Here is a 17,469-nt window from a genome sequence, read left to right as displayed (position 1 = left end):
AAACCATACAAAATCATTCACTATGGCACTAATTAGAAATAGGTATCTTTTGCATAACAGTAGGATCACACTGTGCATAATGTGTTGTGTCTTGTTATTTCCCTTTTTGACAGCCATCTTTTTTTTGTGGCATGATTTTAGAAGTGCTCTATTAACGAATGCCTCTCTTGTATCCTCTGCTCTAAGCAAGATTAATCAACTACCTTTTTTTTTTTTCAACATCAAATTGGTAATTCTCTTTCTGCTCTCTACAATTTATTATGCCTCCAGGACCCAGCAAACAATGTTCTTCCTATGATACAGGACGGAATGTGCCCCCCTGAAGAGGGAAATTCAGGAGAAGTACACAGAAAAGTAGCAGAATCTCAAGGGCCAACTGAGGATGACATATGGAGGACAGCTCAGTAAGTTGTCCTCCTCTCTCCCGGAGCACCTGGCCCAGGCACAGAGAGGCCAGGAAGGGGCATCTCTTCACCTCTAGGGAACTCTCAGGAGAGGAAAAGAAGCTACTCGCAATTGTTTATTCATTCAAAGACATTATTTGGATTTCAATTCACGTGTGACTGTGGTCCTAATCAAAACCCAGACCACTCAAAATTAGGACACTCTGGTTTAAATGTATTAACTCAGAGACGGGGCTGCCCCAGATCGAGCTGTATTATGTAGGACATTGTAGAGCTGGAGGAGAAAATTTCCACAAGGACATCAGAGCACAGACTTTGTTTTCTCCTTGCAACACTAGTGAGGACATGACTTCAATGGTGGGAGGTATTTTGATTCAATATGTAGAGAAGGTGATTTAAAAAAATAATTTTGGGGGCCAGCACTATGATGTAGTGGCACACTACATGTGGCACAGGCATCTCATATGGGTGCCAGTTTGAGTCCCAACTGCTCCACTTCCAATCCAACTCTCTGCTGAAGCAACTGGGAAAGCAGTGGACGATGGCCCAAGTCCTTGGGCTCCTGCACCCCTGTGGGAGATCCAGAAGAAGCTCCTGGCTCCTGGCTTCAGCTTGGCCCAGCTCCAGCTGTTGTAGCCATTTGGGGATTGAACTAGCAGATGGAAGATATCTCTCTCTGTATTTCTCTCTGTAACTCTGCCTTTAGAATAAATAAATAAATCTTTAAAAAATATTGTCGCTCCCCCACTCGCGGAGGAATGACACCGGACCCTGCGCTGTTCTTTTTCCCCGGCCCTTCCCGGGTTTGCTGCTGGCCCCCCCACTTGCAGAGGAATGACGCCGTCCCAGGTTTGCTGCCTCTCCCCCCCACCTCCGCGGAGGGGCGGCACCCCCGCTGCTTTCCCCGCTTCCACGGAGGAGCAAGCGGCACACTGCCGGCTGGCTCTTTCAGGGGTTGCTCAGGTGTTCTTCAGATGTTCCTGGTGCATGTTGTCTCTCTCCTCCTTTATAGTCCTCTTCCACCATCCCAACTCTGCCGCCCACACGCTGAGCATGCTGCTCTCCTCCAATCAGGAGCAGGATCAGCTCCTGCAGCTTGTTAGTTGAATTGGTGAGGCAGCTGTGTGGAAGTTGTTTATTCCTTCTCAGCGCAATATGGTGGGAGATCAGATGCATAGAATTAGTCTTAGTTCCAGTAATTTAGTCTAGTCTCGGTTGCTCCCCACAAATATTATGGAGAGAGAGAGGTAGGAAGAGAGAAAAAGAGCACTCCCATCTGCTGGTTCAGGCCCTAAACATCTGCATTGCTCCTTGGCTGGGCAGGGGCTAATGCTGGGACTTAGGAACATAATCCAGGTCTCCCATATGAGTAGCAGGAACTCAATTACTTGACTCATCACTGCACCTGCCAGGGTGTGCATTAGGAGAAACTGGAGTTAAGAGTCAGAGTCAGGTGTTGAACTCAGGAACTCAGGTTTGGGACAAGAGTGTCTTAACTGGTATCTTAACCATTATGCCAAATGCCCACCCAGAAAATATGATTTTTTAAAGTATACATTTCAGTGGTTTTTAGTACATTCACAAGGCTGTGCAGCTATCGCCACTATCTAATTTTGGAACATTTTTTATCTTCGCAAAAGAATCCCCATACCCACTAGCAGTCACTCCTCATTCCTTTTTTTCCTAATGCTGGAAACAGCACTATATAGATAGACCAGATCCGAACATGTCCTATAAACACAATCATACACTAAATGACCTCTCGTAACAAGTTTATTTCACTACACTTTATGTTTAAAGGTTCATGCATGCTACAGCATGTGTCACTACTTCATTCTTTCATGTCTTAATAACATACTGATGCATCCCATTTTGCTTATCCATTCATCATTGATGGACATTTGGGTTGGTTCTATCCTTTGACTATGATGAATAATGCTACTGTGCACATTTGGGTACGCAGTTTTATTTGATCGCCTATTTTTCAACTCTCTTTGAGAATATGATGTGTTTGAATATTTCTTTTTTTTTTTAAAGATTTATTTACTTATTTGAAAGTCAGAGCTACACAGAGAGAAGGAGAAGTAGAGAGAGAGAGAGTCTTACATCCGTTGGTTCACTCCCCAATTGGCCAGAGCTGCACCGATCCAAAGCTAGTAGCCAGGAGCTTCTTCCGGGTCTCCCATGCGGTTGCAGGGGCCCAAGGACTTGGGCCATTCTCTACTGCTTTCCCAGGCCATAGCAGAGAGCTGGATTGGAAGTTGAGCAGCTGGGACTCGAACCGGCACCCACATGGGATGCCGGCACTGCAGGCAGCGGCTTTACCCACTATACCACATACGCCAGTCCCGGAATATTTCTTTTTTATTCTTAAAGATCTTATTTATTTATTTGAGAAGCAGTTACAGACAGAGAAAGGGAGAAACAGAGAGAAAGGTCTGCCATTCACTGGTTCACTCCCCAGATGGCTGCAGTGGCTGGAGCTGAGCTGATCAGAAGCCAGGAGCAAGGAGCTTCTTCTGGGTCTCCCACATCAGTGCAGAGGTCCAAGCACTTGAATCATCCTCTTACTGCTTTCCCAGGTCATTGTAGAGAGCTAGATCAGAAGAGGAGCAGCTGGGACTCAAATCAGTGCCCATGTGGGATGCTGGCGCCACAGGTGGAGGCTTAGCCTACTATGCCACAGCACCTGCTCCTTGAATATTTCTTTAAACAAAAACACATGGATTCAGGAAGTCTATTTTCCATTCAATTTTTCTGCAAGCCTAAACCTGCTTGAAAAATAGTCAATTTTTAAAATGCATGAATTATTAGTTTTTAGTGTGAATGGTGTTTTAAGCCTGCTTGTGAAAGGGCAGTGGCGTAACAAGAGTTGTCAGTGCTGGTCAGACTGATCAGCAGCCCTGTGGAGAAGCCAGGTCTCACAAAAAGCCCAGCCAGAAAACACAGCATTTGTCCCAGCTTGCTGTGGCCACCCGGCTACTATCAAGTTTTTAATTCTTGGCTACATAACATGGAGCATTTAGTAAGCCTAGGAGACTGTGTGGCCCCCTCCTTCATGTGGTAATCTGCAATGCTGCAGGTAACAGTCTTTCCTTTGAAATATTGAAAATTATAAAATTTTTACAATTAAAATTGATTTAAGAATTTAGGAAGACACTGATAGGCATGAAGAAGATAGTTTTAAGTTTTTTTTCCATATAAATTACAAATAGCACTGTTGCTAAACATTTTTCTTCAAAACATGAAATCGTACAGTACATTTTGTGTTCTGTCGATTTTCTATTCAGTGAAACCTGAATATATTTCAATGGCATCGTTTAGCATTATCTACAAACATGTTAATGTTTCTTCCTTATATTCACTGTTACAAAACGTAATCATTTTAAGACTTTCTTTTCCATAAAGGAGAGAACAAGGGAGAGAGATAGGGAGAACTTTTTCTAGAACAGAGTAGGCACTTCCATTAAGTGCATCCTATGCTCAGTGTGCAACGTATCTGAGGAGAGAGCACTGCAGTTAACCTAATAGGGGAGGCTGACATTTGGAAATAACATGCACCTGTCTGGAAATGGCAGGGGAAACTCAGAGGAAGTGGGAGACCAAAATGAGAGAGTTTGGTTTTGCTATAGGAAAAAGAGACAAAAAGGAAGTCTGGAGTTTCACTGTGGTAAGAGGATTTTGGAAGCTGGGAATTTCAAAAGCTGAAGAACAGGAAATGAAGAGAAGGAGCTTTTTTTTTGATATTTTCTTTTTTTTTAACTTTTATTTAATGAATATAAATTTCCAAAATACGATTTATGGATTACAATGGCTTCCCCCACATACCGTCCCTCCCACCCACTACCCTCCCCTTTCCCACTCCCTCTCCCCTTCCATTCACATCAAGATTCATTTTCGATTATCTTAATATACAGAAGATCAGCTTAGTATACATTAAGTAAGGATTTTAACAGTTTGCTCCCACACAGAAACATAAAGTGAAAAATAATAGATGATTTTTTTTAAATGATGATGAAATCAGATCAGACCTATTGTCATGTTTAATCCCAGTGAGAGTCAAGTTGGGAGTTGATAATTTCTTTTCTTTTTTTTTTTTTTTTTTTTTTTTTTTTTTACAGAGGATCAGTTTAGTATGCATTAAGTAAAGATTTCAACAGTTTGCACCCCCATAGAAACACAAAGTGAAATATATTGTTTGAGTACTCGTTATAGCATTAAATCTCAATACACAGCACATTAAGGACAGAGATCCTACATGAGGAGTAAGTGCACAGTGACTCCTGTTGTTGACTTTACCAATTGACACTCCTGTCTATGGCATCAGTAGTCTCCCTATGCTCCAGTCATGAGTTTCCAAGGCTATGGAAGCCCTCTGAGTTCTCCGACTCTTATCTTGTTTAGACAAGGTCATAGTCAAAGTGGAGGTTCTCTCCTCGAGAAGGAGCTTACGGTGAGGAATGCCTAGGCCTCACTGCCATTAACGGCCAAGCTCTGTGGCCATGTCAGCACCTCAGGTTAACGGACGCTTGTTGGTGATGGTCTGTCAACAGACAACTTATTTCTGATTATGATTATTTCCATATGTGTTGTGTGCTGTTTTAGAGGTAAGATGTGTGTTTGCTACTAAAAATTGAAAATCATCCATAATACATGTTCATCTGAGAAAAATTAGAAGGCAAATCAAAAGGACAAAGCCATCATTTTTTTTTTATCCTTGCTTTAAAAGGTGTGAAAATGAGATGAAAAACTCTTACTATTTGTGTCCTGGCTTTTTCTCCAAGAATGACTATTCAGTAGCATGGGTTTTGGGACATGCACTATCCATTTGGCAATCTCTCCTGCTTCTTCTTACTTGGAATTCCAACTGCACTGCTTAGTGTAGGCAGGCACACTTCCTCTTCATTTCTCAGGTTAGTCAGCGCCATTTTGTGCCTTCAGCAGCCAGTAAAGAACACTGATTCTGCACTGTAAGAGAATAAATGGGGGCGGGGCTGGGGAGCGGGGGCTTAGAATAGCAATTAGGTTGCTACTTAGAGTGCACACACCCTATATCCGAGTGCCTGGTTTGAGTCTTGGCTTCTCAACTTCCAATCTTGGTAGTGCACACCCCGGGAGGCAGCAGGTAACAGTTATCCATGTGGGAGACTTGGACTGGTTTTGAGATCCTGCCTTTGGCCTAGTCCAGCCCTGGCTGTTGCAGGTATTTGGGAAATGAACAAGCAGAGAGAAGATGAATCCATCTCTCCCCATTCCCCCAAGTTAAATGAAAAGAAATAGAAATTTAAAAAAGTATGGGGCCACTAGAGGGGCAGGTGAAAGCTATGAAAAGCCAATCAATACAGAATTAGAACACTTGGGAAAGGGGGTGGGAAGTAGACATTGCTGTTGGGAGAGAAACAAGCAGGAGAACGGGGCTTTCTGCTTTTAGTAAAGGTTACCAAAGCCCAGGGAATTGCTTAAAGTGACGAAAAGCAAGACATTTAAAGGAGTCCATAGCGAAGAGTCATTCTTCATTCCTTCCCCTGTTCCCCACAGAGCCTGCTCATAGGTAATAGTGCTCATTTTCTGAGAGAAAGGGCAATTTCTAAAACCTGTGAAGATAGGCATATGTTTAATAGTTATTTGTTAATAACCAATGCCCATTAATAGCAGAGTTGATATCAAGTCCACTTTCAAAGGAGTGAGTTAAGCTTTTAAGGCTATTTATTTTGTAGTCTTAGCAGTATTTACTTCCCCTAGCCCATGCTCCTGGAACTGTCTGCATCCGAGCTCCGTACTCAACCAGCTCTGATGGAGAGGGCACCTGCTCTACCTTCCAGACAGCTGAGGTAGCTCTTTGGGAAGATTATGTTTCTCGGGCAAGCGGGGTGAGATACTACGTGTGTGGGCAACAGAAGGTGGAGGCCGGCCTAGCCTCACCCCAGCAGCTTCCCAAGCAGGGGCCCGGAAGTCCTTCACTGGGGTGTTGGCGGGGCTTCCACCTCCTCCACGCACTTCTTAGGGCCCTCCTGATATTCCTCTCCCAGCTTGGCCATTATCACACAGGTGGGGCGCTTGGCTCCTGCAGCTGCACTGTTGGTCCATTTTAGAGGGAATACAGACAGGGCAGATTCCGGTCTTCGCACATAACCGGGATGTGGTAGTATATATATATACCTCAATGGGCAATGTGTCTTCTGCCAAAATCATAATCCCTTTCTCGCCCTTGTTCACAAACTTCTGAACAGCCTTCACCCCGCGTCGAATCTGCTTCTGCTTCACGGCTTTCTTGATGCACTTGTAGAGCTTTGGTGCAGTGTCCCGAAGCCTGAGGCTGTGCGCTGGGAATCAGGTCGGTCAGTGGTTTGAGGTAAGCGTGCTCCCCACAGCACGCCTCCCCCTGGGCCTCTGGGCCCTGGGAATTAACCTTTTTTTGGGTCATGGCTGCAGCCACCACAACTAAGGCAGTCCCCAGGAGGCACTTGTAGGCTTTTTTTTTTTTTTGGGGGGGGGGGAGGATATTTATTTATTTGAAAGAGAGAGAGAGAGGTCTTCCATCTGCTGGTTCACTCCCCAAATGGCTGCAACTACCGGAGCTGGGCTGATCCAAAGCCAGGAGCCAGGAGCTTCTGGGTCTCCCATGCGGGTGCAAGGGCCCAAGTCCTTGGGCCATCTTCCACTGCTTTCTCAAGCCATAACAGAGAGCTGGATAGGAAGTGGAGCAGCTGGGACTTGAACTGGTGCCCATATGGGATGCTGGCACTGCAGGTGGCAGCTTTACCTGCTAAGCCACAGCACAGGCCTCATTTATAGGCTTTTGAAGTGTCAGGAGGAATATGAAAATATTTAAGAAAACATAGGAAACAATCTGGCAAAAAGATAATATTTCTTTGCTGTTTCATCATGATGTGGTTTAGTGCATGCTACCTCTATGTACAGCACCTTGGCATTTGAGAAAGCATCAGAAGCAGGAAGGTCACTGTCACTTTTTCCTCACCCATCCTGCCTTGCGGGTCATAAAACCCAGCAAGGTCACTGTGGCACCTTCTGCCTGCCCCCACCCCGAAGATACTCATGTGACAGGTGTCCTGTCCTGTATTTGGAGGGAAGCAAAGTCACACAGGGATGGCAAGAAGGAGCTGAACAAACAGACCTCGCTAGGTTTCCCCCCGTCTATTACCGTTAGGTCATAACCTTTTGTCTTCCACTGGTACTTAGCCTGACTGTACATCAAAGTATACAGATTTCTCCACTTACTTAAGTCTTCAGTTCTAGAGCCTCCTGTGTCACATAAAACTTACATTAAACAAATTTGCATGCTTTTATTAATCTTCCTTTGGTTATGGGATTTTGAGCCATGAAACGTTCAATGGGTAAGGAAAAGATTCCACATTTTCATCTCCAGGCTCACATAGAGATAAATGAATACCTATGCGTTTTTACATAAAGGAGATTATACTGTTCATTTCCAGATCCTTTTCAAGATAAGAAGCTGCAAGCACGCTTTCGTGAGCATTACTTTTGAAGAGCACTGTTACAGTAACAGGAGCTTCTCTAAGCATTAGTAATTAGCTCAGTACTTCTTTATGACCTCACAGGCAGCCATACTTTCGCCTCTTGCTCGCAATAAGCGCCGTCAGCTTATCCTCAGGTGAAAGCAAAGCATCGCCAGCTGTATATGTGGTAGAGCAAGGGCTGCTCTGTCTTTAAGGGGCTGTATTTAAAAACCCAGCTGGAGCCTCTGAAAAGGGTCATGAACACTACAGAGGAATAACACTAGAAAAAAGAGTCATGGCAGATAGCATGGTAGATAAAGAAAATCCTGGGCTTTCATTGTGGAGAGTGCAGATTACCTAAAGTATAACACCCCCTCCCCACCCCACCCCTCAAAAAACCATCCAAAAACAAAAAACCTAAGGCAAGAACATGTTTTGTGGAGGGGCACATGGCAGAGTCATTGGTCTCCAGCCTTGACTTAAATAGCGCATGATGGTGTTCATACTCGGAGGTTGATGGAATACTTCGATGGGCTAGAATGATGGCAGGTTTAAAGATACTATTTGCATTTATAATAACCACAATGAACTCCGGCAAGCTACTGTGGTGCAACTGGAGGAAAAGAATTTCTGAATCATGTCCTAGGACCAAAATGCTCACAGTCCCATGAAGTATGGCAGCAAGAATCTAACTCTTTTTAGATTTTCTCCAGTTCTGCCAGGATTCTATCTGGCCCGCAAGTGTTGCAGGCAGCTGCAGACCCTGTAGGGAGCCCAGGGATGGGGAAAAAGCCAGGCCAAGGTGGGCTGCATCTGCTACTACTCGGTGCAGCTACCTCCCCTCCACTCTTTCTGAAATCTTGGCTGGTAAAGTAGAAAGATACAGCAGGGTGTTTGGATGTATGCAGTCTCTTCCTGCCAATATGGAACCCACCTGCAGTTATCATTTTACCTCTTTAATGTTTAAAACAGCACAAGTTTATTTAAGGGAAAAAAAAACTCAGCTAGGAAACTCTGATTAGCGACATGAAAACAAATATTTTGGTAACATAAATTAAAGATAATAGTACATTCTAACAAATGGAATTATCTTGCATATATGTTTACATTCCGCCTTTTTCCCTTGGAATGGACTGAGAATATTTTATCCCTGGCATCATCTATTTGACTTGCATCCAAAATACACTGCTGCTGCTTTTTTTTTTTTTTTGTGCTGTTCCATAACCAATATTGCCCACTGTAAAGTTTTATTTCCCTGTTGAGGCAGTCATAATTCCATTTCCTGTCCCATGAAAGGCAATAACACCCAGTGTTCTTGAGATCCCACTAAACAGTGTTAGGGAAAGAATGGAGTTCTCTAGAACTGAGTTCCAGAGGGAATGACACAGAAAGGTCAGCCCGATGGCAGAGGGAAATGCAGAGGCCGAAGAGTCAGTTCTCTCTGCGGCAGGACGGAGAGCAGAGAGAAGAGACGGAGATTTCCCTGGGGCAGTGAACTTTATTCAGAGCTGAGACCTTGGAAAGCTGTGGAGAAATAGCACTTTGCAGAGCAACGTGCAGAAGAAGTGTTCCTCTCTGTGGAAGAAGTACTGGGCCACCGGCCAGAAGTTAATGAACACTTATGGACGGTTATGATGAATGATGTGTTTAAAGAGGTCACTGATTCATAACCCCACGACACAGAGGTGTTTTGCTTTCAAACTTATAAAATTATACAAGTAATACATATCTGTTTGGGAAGAGCTAAATACAATGAAGAACATCATGATTCTATATATTGTCCCCTCATGCTAGCAATTTGCCTTATTTCATTTTCAAAATGGTGATTGTATTGCATATTCTATTTCTAGCCTATTTTTCCCTTATCAATATATTTTTTCAGTTGCATTGTAACTCGTTTTTCTTTTTTTTTTTTTTTTTAAGATTTATTTATTTATTTGAAAGACAGAGTTACACAAAGAGAGGAGAGGCAGAGAGAGAGAGAGAGATCTTCCATCCAATGGTTTACTCCCCCAGTTGGCCGCAATGGCCAGAGCTGTGCCGATCCGAAGCCGGGAGCCAGCAGCTTCTTTCAGGTCTCCTACGTGGGTGCAGGGGCTCAAGGACTTGGGCCATCTTCTACTGCTTTCCCAGGCCATAGCAGAGAGCTGGATAGGAAGTGGAGCAGCCAGGTCTCAAACCGGCGCCCATATGGGATGCCGGCGCTTCAGACCAGGGCATTAACCAGCTGCGCCACAGCACCGGCCCCTCATTTTTCTGTTTGATCTGAGAATGGTAATTGAGAAAAGGTCCATGAACTCTGATGAAATCTGCCTTGATTCCTTAACTCAGTATTTCTTTTTTTCTTTCTTTCTTTTTATCATTTGAGAGGGAAAGGGAGAGAGAGAAGAAAAAGGAGAACTAGAAGGAGAGAATGAGCTCATATCTTCTGGTTCATTCTTCAAATGTCTGCAGTAGTTGAGGCTGGACAGTGGCCAGGCTAATGCTAGGAGCTGTCTGGGAACTCAATCCAGGTCCTCCCTGTGGGTGGGTGGGTGGCAGCAGTCATCACTGCCTCTCACCAGGAGGCTGGAATCCAGAGCAGAGCTGGGATTCAATGTGGGTACACCAGCATGTGACAGGCATCTTGATTTCACTTTAGTTGCTAGGCCAGTACCCACCCTGACACACTGTGTTTTCATTGTTCAATTATTCCTTCAATTCTATGAGATGCCCAAGGACCTTTCCCATAGTATCTTACTTCTGTTTAGCTTAAGAAGTCAATGTTTGGTGTTTGATATGAAGAAAATCTTAAGACTATGTAAAGAAATTAAGGAAATTATTAAGAGTCAGATCTAGTAAAAAGTCTTGCTCTGTAAGGGGCAACTTAAGTTATAAAATAAACAAGTTCATCTAATATGGCATAAAAAGTGAAAGAGAAACTTACTGAGAAACCAAACAACATTAAAAAAGAGAATCACATTTCTTGCAGTAAGAAAAGAAATGAGGAGGCCGGCGCCGCGGCTCACTAGGCTAATCCTCCGCCTAGCGGCGCCGGCACACCGGGTTCTAGTCCCGGTCGGGGCGCCGGATTCTGTCCCGGTTGCCCCTCTTCCAGGCCAGCCCTCTGCTGTGGCCAGGGAGTGCAGTGGAGGATGGCCCAGGTGCTTGGGCCCTGCACCCCATGGGAGACCAGGAAAAGCACCTGGCTCCTGGCTCCTGCCATCGGATCAGCGCGGTGTGCCGGCCGCAGCGCGCTGGCCGCGGCGGCCATTGGAGGGTGAACCAACGGCAAAGGAAGACCTTTCTCTCTGTCTCTCTCTCTCACTGTCCACTCTGCCTGTCAAAAAAAAAAAAAAAAAAAAAAAAAAAAAAAAAAAAAAAAGAAATGAGGAAATGGGGAGCCTGCAGATTCATTAACTTAGTAAATGGTATCCAGAGCTTAATTTTTTTTTTAAAGAAAAAAAAGGCAAGAGTTTGAGATAATAATTTGGTCTAGGACTCATTAGGGACATCAAAGTTGGAAGAACCAAAGAAAAAGTAACCCTAGATTGGAAACTCTGAGCATTTTTTAACTGGAAAAGTTTCCTCTGCAAGAGAACATTTACTGATGAGATACCAGGGAAGAGGGCCCTGGTGTTAAGGCATAGATGGTTAAACTGCTACCTGTGATGCTGGCATATGGGCGCTGGTTCGAGTCCCGGCTGTTCTACTTCTGATATAGCTCTCTGCTTAATGACTGGGAAATTGGCAGAAGATGGCCCAAGATCTTAGGTCCCTGCTACCCACCCGGGAGACTAGGATGAACTTCCAGGCACCTGGCTTTGGCCTGGCACAACCTTTGCCATTCGAACCATGTGGGGCATCAACCAATGGTGGCTGATATCTGTCTCTCCCTCTTTATCTGTAACCGCCTTTCAAACAAATAAATACATCTTTTTAAAAAATAACAGGAAGAGTAGAACAATGGTAAATGTATCAAAAAAGATGAGACTAAAATCCCTTTCTTGCCGGTGCCGTGGCTCAATAGGCTAATCCTCTGCCTTGTGGTGCCAGCACACTGGGTTCTAGTCCCAGTGGGGGCGCCGGATTCTGTCCCAGTTGCCCCTCTTCCAGGCCAGCTCTCTGCTATGGCCCGGGAGTGCAGTGGAGGATGGCCCAAGTGCTTGGGCCCTGCACCCGCATGGGAGACCAGGAGAAGCACCTGGCTCCTGGCTTCGGATCAGCGCGGTGCACCGGCCGCAAGGCGCCGGCCACAGCGGCCATTGGAGGGTGAACCAACGCCAAAAAGGAAGACCTTTCTTTCTGTCTCTCTCTCTCTCACTGTCCACTCTGCCTGTCAAAAAAAAAAAAATCTCTTTCTTAAAAATATTTTAAAATTCTTCTGTATTTTACATATTTTTATTTTTAAAATATTTATTTTTTATTTGCAAGGCAGAGTGACTGAAAGATGGAAAGAGACAGAGTGAACCATCCATTGGTTCACTCCCAAAAAACCCCCAATTTTCAGGAATGGGCCAGGCTGAAGCCAAGAGCCTGGAATTCCATCTATGTCTTCCTTCTCTAATTCCCTTAAAATACTCATAAAACACATGGTTTTTATTGAAAAATTGACAGAAAGCAAATAATTTACAGAGGCCACTTTAGAAGATCTTGTAAACCTATTATATTTTAAAGAATGACTTGCTATATTTCTAGCTAAATTTTGTTTAACAAAACATGGAGACTATGTTGAATTAAAGTAATATCTGAAAGCAGATAAAACTGAATGTGTTATGTTTCTAGGCTGAACTCATCCTCTCCTAAGACAAAATAAAAATTTCTAGGAGAAAATAGATTGTCTTTGGATTCTTTCACATTGTGTGTGCCAGACTGGGAAGCAAACTTTGACCTTGACCCAGCTCTCCGATTCAGGTCTTGTATGACTGCCTGTGCTTGGCCTGTGTCCTATTCTATCAAGTTTCAAGCCTGCTACTGTATTTACTGCCAATCACTGTTTTAGAGTTTGCTAGGAAGCTAATGGACCTTGATCAGTGATCTCAATCACTCAAACATCTCAGCCATTATATTGTATACTTCTGGAAATAGGTATTCATCTTTCCTAGTTGTTATAGAGAATGGCACATTCATTGATAATAAGGAGACAAAATAGACCTCAGACTGCCATTCTGCTTTTCAGAAGCAATGTCTGTTATTGGACTCAATTCTACCAGTAGTATACAGCATTAAGGTAGTTTTGGAATAGCAGTTGAATAGACTTAAATGTCTGTGGAGTTTGCACTTCCCTTTTGGTTTTCCCCTAATACAGAACATGGACAAAAATGAGAGTGATCAGTCTAGTGACTTCCTCTGAATACATCAACTTTCAAATGGGAAAGAGAGGTAAATGGTCACTGGAGACTCTTTTGAAACTGCGCGCTGCGGCAAAGGGATTGAGAGTGGAAAAAGAAGTGGGGAAGGGAGAAGTGTAATACTGCAGCGAAAGTGGTTTCTTCTTCCGAGCAAGGCTCCCCAGATAAACACTCGGAATAGGAAAAGATACTTTAATGCTTGTGGACAGTATCCCCTATCTGTAGCTTAATTAAAGTTATTCACAAATGGACTATGCTTTGTAATTATCTTCAATACAGTTTTATGGATTTGCTTTTACTTTACATTATCTGTTCCAACTTTAACTGGGGTAAAGGAGAAAGAAGCTTTTCCATTCCTTCAAGCTTGGGGATTTTCAACTGCTCAAGTCAAATCTCCTAGCAGATCAAAGGACACATTTAGGAATTACAGGTTAGGTCAAAAACTCAGATATGGAGGCAAAAAGCAAGATGGAAACTGAGGGAGAGGAGCATTATTTTTTCCCCTGAAAATAGTGTTGTGGTTCCCAGAACTCCTTCTTGCAGGTGCTGGGGTCTAGTTCTCTGCATCCCATTGTACATCAAGCTAATTTTAGAGCAGATTGATGGCTTAGCATGATATTATTACTGAGGATTTTCTCTGGGATGCAGTAGCATGTTCTTTTGATGTCCACATTCTTGCTTAGCTCCTTGGCTCTTAAAAATCTACTCTGAGCATAGCATAGTCAATTGCTAGTATACTTTACTCTATACCTAATGAACATCAGAGGTAACTCTACTTCAAGTGTTAGGCAAGGTATATAACCTTAAATACTTAGGAGTATAGTTCAAAATGTTTATGGAAAAATAGTAAACGGCAAATTAATTTTAGGGCAAAAAATTTGAAACCTATGCAGGTTTTTCATAATATACATTTTCTATGAGCTTTCTGAGTACCCCTTATAGTTGTCAAATGACTATCAAAAATTCTGAGTTCTGGAAGAGAATATTTCTCTAGATAAGTCCACTTGCACTTTTCTTTGATTTACTATTTACTATTGATTAGGGTCTGAACTCTGTATAGTTAGAAGACTGATACATTACAAATGCTTTTGAAAAAGATTTATTTATTTATTTGGAAGGCAGAGTTACAGAGAGGAAGACTGGGAGAGGCAAAGACAGAGATCTTGGAACTGCTGGTTCACTCACTGGATGGTTTCCATGGCCAGTGCTGGACCAGGCTGAAGCCAGGAGCCAGGAACTTTATCAAGGTCTTCCACACGGGTGGCAGGGCCCTAAGCACTTAGACCACCTTCTGCTGCCTTTTAAGGCATGTTAGTAGGGAGCTGGACAGGAAGTGGAGCAGTCAGGACGTGAACCGGCATGCATCACAGGTGGTAGGTAGCTTAACCCTCTGTGCTACTATGCTAGCCCTAGCTTTTAGCAATAGAATTGTAGAAAAAATTAAACCCCCACATTGTGATTTTTGTTGCCTTAGAGGGCATTTACCAGTTCCTAAAAATCGAATTTATCAGATTTGTTTCATCACTGCTTTCCTGACTGACTCTATCTTATTTTTTTTTGCAAATGTTCTTTGAACAAATTTTACCATCCTGCTGGTTCTGTCATTAACGAGTTAACTCCTTGAAACACACTCAATAACTATTTGAATGGGAGCTGTATTTTTAACATTTTGAAAATTACACTCGAACAAAGTCTTTCCCTATCTGCTTTGGAAAGGCCCATGGTTTGCTATTGCAGTTTGCTTTGTGTCTTTTGTAAATCTCCCTGTTCTTGGATCCCTGTGTATTTGTCTTCTGGGACTTTTATGAAGGGGAGAATGGTGTAGTTGACAGAAGATCAAATTTTAGAGTGAGGCAGGTTTGGGGTTGAATTGTAGCTTCATGACATACTGGCTTTGCAACTGTGAGCAGACTGCTTAACTTCTCTGGCCATATTTTCTCAACAGAATGAATCCCATCCATTGTGACAATAGAATTTCTCATTTGTAAACTGAAGAAGTCAAATTGGTTTACCTCCAATATCATCTTAAAAGATCATTTTAAAATTCTGACTCCAATATTTAAGAAACCTTTATTCTCAATTAACTGGGTGCAAACTGTTGAAATCTTTACTTAATATGTGCTGAACTGATCTTCTGTATATAGGGAGAATTGAAAATGAATCTTGATGTCAATGGAAGGGGGGAGGGAGAGGGAAAGGGGAGGGTTGCGGGTGGGAGGGAAGTTTGTGTGTGTGGGGAAGCCATTGTAATCCATAAGCTGTACTTTGGAAATTTATATTCATTAAATAAAAGTTAAAAAAAAAAGAGTCAGAACCTTAAATGTGGTATGTTCATTTCTCTGAATTCCATATACTTGGTTGTAAGGGCAGCAAGAGTAGGCAAGGCAGAGAAAACTCAAACTCACTCCATAAATCAGGGTCAGATGACCAGGATACCAGATCACCAGGGATCTCCAGATCATTTTCAGATCTCATAATGGTGCCAGTTGCTTCATTGTGATTGAAATCCAGGTACCTAATAATTCAGGGATATATTATCCAACTTTAATATAAAGTGAAAAATATTACAATTTTTGCCAAAGTCCACTGGAAAAAATATCAGATAAGGATAGTTTTATTCCTGGAACCATGATACCATTTTCAACTACAGACCTTGGCAGAAAATCATACAAAAATGTGACTTTTTAACAGGAAACTATTTGTTCTTATTCCTTTGGACTTACAAAAATGATTTTAACATTCTAATCTTGCAACCTGTCAGATAGGTTTGCAAATATTTTTCCCATTCTGTTGTATGTCTCTTTAGTCTGTTGATTCCTTTGCTATGCAAAAGCTTCTGAGTTTGATATAATCCCATTTATTTAATTTTGCTTCTGTTGCCTGTGCTTTGGGGGTCTTGTCCAAGAAGTTGTCCACTATACCACTGTCTGGAGTGTTTCCTCTATTTCCTTCCAGCAACCACGCTATTTTAATTAGTATGGCTTTGTAATATGCTTTGAAGTCAGGTATTGTGATGCCTCCAGTTTGATTTTTCCTGTTCAGGATCACTTTTGCTATTCTGGGCCTTTTGTGATTCCATATGAGTTTTATGATTGTCTAATTCTGTAAAGAATGTCATTAGTATTTTGATAGGAATTTCATTGAATCTATAGATTGCTTTAAGTAGTATAGACATTTTAATGATATTGATTCTTCTGATCCATGAGCATTTTTTATGTGTCCTTGAAGATTTCTTTCATCAATATTGGTAAGTTTCATCATAGAGATCTTTCACTTCTTTGGTTACGTTTATTCCTAAATATTTGATTTTTTTTTTGTGGCTATTGTGAATGGGATTTCTTTGTTGGTTTCTCTTTCTGTGAGTTCATCACGAGCATACAAAAAAACTACTGTTGTAGGTTTATTTTGTAACCTTCAACTTTACTGAATTGGTTTTTCAATTCTAACAGCTTTCTGGTGAAGTGTTTAGTTTTTTCCACATGCAACATCATGTCATCTGCAAACATGGATAATTTGACTTCCTCTTTTCCAATTTTGTTGCTCTTTATTTCTTTCTCCTCCTTAATTGCTCTTCCTAAAATTTCCAGTACTGTATTGAATAAGAGTGAAGAAAATGGACATCCTTGTCTTATTCCAGATCTGAGGTGAAACGTGTTCAGCTTTTCCCTATTTATCATTTAATATGACTGTTGGTTTGTGATATATAGCCTTTCTAATTTTGAGGAATATTCCTTCTACACCTAATTTGTGGAGTTTTTTTTTTTTTAATCATGAAGGGGTGTCAAATCTTATCAGATGCTTTCTCTGCATCTATTGAGATGACCATATAGTTTTTGTTCTTAATTCTATTGATGCATTTTATGAAGTTCATTGATTTGTGAATGTTGAACTACCCCTGAATGTCTGGGATATATCCCATTTTTTTTTTTTTTTTTATTTGAAAGTCAGAGTTACACAGAGAGAGGAGAGGCAAAGAGAGAGATTGATCTTCCATCCGATGGTTCACTCCCCCAATTGGCCGCAACGGCTGGCGAGAGCTGCGCTGATCCAAAGCCAGGAACCAGGAGCTTCCTCTGGGTCTCCCACGTGGGTGCAGGGACCCAAGCACTTGGGCCATCTTCTACTGCTTTCCCAGGCCATAGCAGAGAGCTGGACTGGAAGTGGAGCATCTAGGTCTTGAACCGGCACCCATATGGGGTGCCAGCACTTCAGGCCAGGGCGTTAACCCGCTGCGCCACAGCGCTGGCCCCAGGGGAT

General features: G+C 42.5%; 1 pseudogene; it reads right to left on the bottom strand.

The window, feature by feature from the left end:
• Positions 1-6,361: 6,361 nt before the first annotated feature.
• On the bottom strand, positions 6,362-6,828 carry LOC100343367 (H/ACA ribonucleoprotein complex subunit 2 pseudogene; annotated as a pseudogene).
• Between the last annotated feature and the right edge of the window lie 10,641 nt (positions 6,829-17,469).

Source organism: Oryctolagus cuniculus, chromosome 1 (assembly GCF_964237555.1).
Source record: "Oryctolagus cuniculus chromosome 1, mOryCun1.1, whole genome shotgun sequence".
NCBI lineage: Eukaryota > Metazoa > Chordata > Mammalia > Lagomorpha > Leporidae > Oryctolagus > Oryctolagus cuniculus.
Note: the sequence above shows the minus strand (reverse complement) of the source record. Positions and strands in the feature narration are given on the sequence as shown.